Raw genomic sequence first — 3,469 nt, forward strand, 5'->3', positions numbered from 1 at the left:
GGTATTTCTACAGAGCCTTCTAAAGAATAAAAGAAAGCAACCATTGAACAAGAAATGGAGAAACAACATCAAATTCAAAGCACTCTTAGACAAAGAGCTAATGATCCTCCTAGTCTAAAAAATGATGATCCTTCAAAAAATTATACTTACGAGTATAACGAAGCCTCAGTTGTTTCAAGAGAGATGCATGATTTTGAGAAAGCTCTGAAGAAAATTTATGATACAGAGAAAACCAACTTTAATCAGTTGGACTTTCCAATCAATAAAATGTTGTTATTGGATGAGTAATATGAAATTGCTGATAAGTTCAAATATAAACTTTTGTTCAAGTAGATGTAGTATCGGTTCCATGTCGTACTTGGAAAATGGGAAGAGGAAATCTGGTCCTTAGTCAAGATAGTTCAGGTTCGCAGTGTATCCAAAGACGTTTTTTGTAGGGTATGTTGTAGAATTTTCGATATCATGTAGTCCAAGCCAACAATGTTGTTTTCGATTTCTCGATTGCAGACTTTCCCTTGATAAACCTTCATGACTTGTTGGTTGTGGCGAATATCTTGAAGTCTGTTGATGTTTCGAAGTTTTAGGTGACCAATAAAGAATATTTTTTACTTGGGTTCACACATATAAAGACTTTCATTGATGGCTACTATGGTGCTTTAGCTTTAATTGGCATTGAGTTAGCTACAACATTGGGAAATCAGATTTCTGTTCCTAAATCATTATTGAAGAACCAAGTCAGCTTGAAAGATGATGAATATGGGAAGATTTGTTCGAAACCACAGGGAATTGTGTTTGTTGGTAAAAATAAGAAGGGCAACAAAACAAAGTTTTTATTCCCAGTGTGTGATGTTGAGAGATATACTTCTCCTCATTATACAAATCTTTTAGTTCGGATGAATAGTTGTGCCAAGAATAACAACAAATAAAAAGCTAAAATTCAAAAGATTATCAACTGGTATGCTGAAGTTTAAAGAGTTCATCATCAAGCTGCTCAGATGTTGATGACCTAATTCATCACTTCTCACAAAGGGGAAGATTGTAGATGTCGAATATTGTTGTGAGGTGTCGAAGGTCATGAATAGCTTCGATAGTTTGTTATTTTATTATAAGGGCACTTTATGTATCGAAGCTTTTAGCGTTCAGTCCCTTATATATTTTATATACTTTCATGATCCCCATAAATATGGGATATGTACTAGAGATAGATAAGAAATTTTGTTTTGTTGTCTAAAAGTCTTTGTACGTTTTGAAAGTATAGTTGAGCAAAACAGACTTTATTTAGATCTCGTGTTCATCAATATTACTTTACTCTGATCTTATAATCCACACTCAATTTCATTACAACTACAGTGGCTATAGCTTAAGTTATTATAAGGTTTGTATCAAATACCCTTAAGGAGAACATATATTGATATGAGAATATATATATATATATATATATATATATATATATATATATATATATATATATATATAGATGAATTACAAGTTCAAGTCTTATATTAAAAGGATACAACAATATTATAAAGAATTATAAGATACCATGATATCTTATCCCTAATACCCCCCCCCCCCCGACACACACACACACCCGCCTCTCAAGCGAAGCGATGGTGGAGAAACACCGAGCTTGGAACAAAATTCTTCATATAGTGGCCGTAGAAGACTCTTGGTAAATATATTTGTAAGCTGTAAGGACATAGGGACAAACCAAGTGTATAATTGTCTAGAAGCAACCAACCCGCACACAAAATGATAGCCGATGTCGATACGCTTAGCACGTTTGTGGAAAATGGGATTCTGATTGAGTAAAAGTGAAATGCGGTTGTCACACAACAAGGTTGGTTGATCCGAAGGTAAAGCATGTAATTCAAGTAGAAGATGAGTGACCCAAACGATTTCGGCAGCAGTGTTAGCCATAGACCGATATCCATACTCACGACTTGATGGTGAGACAGTTGGCTGTTTCTTTGCGCTCCAGGAGAATAAATTACCACCAAGAAAGATAGAGTATCCATAAGTGGAGCGACATGTCTTAGCACATTTGGCCCAGTCAGCATTAGTATATCCAATTAAAGAAGATGTAGGCAGAGAATTGAAATGAAGACCATAAGCGAGAGTGCCATTGACGTAACGTATGATCGGCTTGATAGCTTGATAGTGGTCAAAGGCTGGAGCATGAAGAAATTGACTTACCTAATTTACAATATAATAACTATTAGAACGAGTGATGGTTAAGTATTATAAGGCACCAACAAGGGACCGGTACAATGTAGGTGTGCCTTACAAGATACTGGTACAACATCGGGTCAAAATAAGAAGATCCTTGAGACACAAGACAATCAGTGGTGGACAAGGGTGTGGAGACCAATATGGCATTAAGCATTTCAGGGCGAGTAAGTATGTCATTGGCATATTTAGCTTGAAAAAAGAATAGACCATCTCAATGTTCCATATAGGAAACTTCAAGTCCTAAGAAGTAATTGAGCTGCCCAAAGCATGAAGTTTATGTTGGGTTTTATGTACTATAACACTCCTATGGTGCACATACAACCCTAATGCTTTGGATCTATGTTTTCTCTAGTTATACATGCAACAAAAATTATCCAAAGCATTGAACCTATCTAGCATACAAATTTGGTACGTGAATCATAAAACTAGTTAGAAGAATACCTCTTATTTGTAGCTTGTAGTTGTTGGCCTTTCAAGAGCTTAGCACCTCAAGCGTGATGCCTCAAACTAGTCACAAACACCATGAACAAATGGAGGACTTTAAGAGAGAGGCTAGAACCACCAAAATCGGCTAGTCATTCACCTTAGGGGCGCGATTTTAGCAAGCTAGGGGTTCATTTTAAAGTTTGGAATTCCTAGGGTTTCAACTTGTAAACCCTAATTCATTTAGGCTTTTAATCCAATAAATCATTAGCCTTTTGGACCAACTCTTCATAGACTCTCAGCAAGATTTCGTCCAATCCTAATGAACATTGATCGTTTGCCCAAACTATAAGTATCACTAATTTACCTAATCAGTCCCTATAAATTTAATCAGTCTCTTTTGATCACTAAATTAATTCCAAATTAACTCTTGATCAATACTAATTAAATAATATGATTTCTCAATTAATATATTATACTTTTAATATATTAATAAATCACAAATAACCTCTTTCACAAATATCCATCCTATCAGATTGTTTTGGATAAGGCAACCCGAAATGGACCATGCTACTCTCGGGTCAAGTACATACCAATTATAGTTATGGGCTTAGACACCTAATCCAACAGTCTCCCACTTGGATAAGTCTAATAACTATTATTTCAAGTACGACTCCAAAACCCGACAGTAATCGTAGCTCTCAAAAGCCATTGTTGAACACTGATCTTATCAGCAACGCGTCCATTAGATAAGGGAACATATATTCCTCTATTATACAAGATATCGTATAAACTGAGACGTGGATTATAATCA

This window comes from Lactuca serriola, chromosome 5, assembly GCF_051521515.1.
Source record: "Lactuca serriola cultivar US96UC23 chromosome 5, Lser_US96UC23_V15, whole genome shotgun sequence".
NCBI classification, from domain to species: domain Eukaryota; kingdom Viridiplantae; phylum Streptophyta; class Magnoliopsida; order Asterales; family Asteraceae; genus Lactuca; species Lactuca serriola.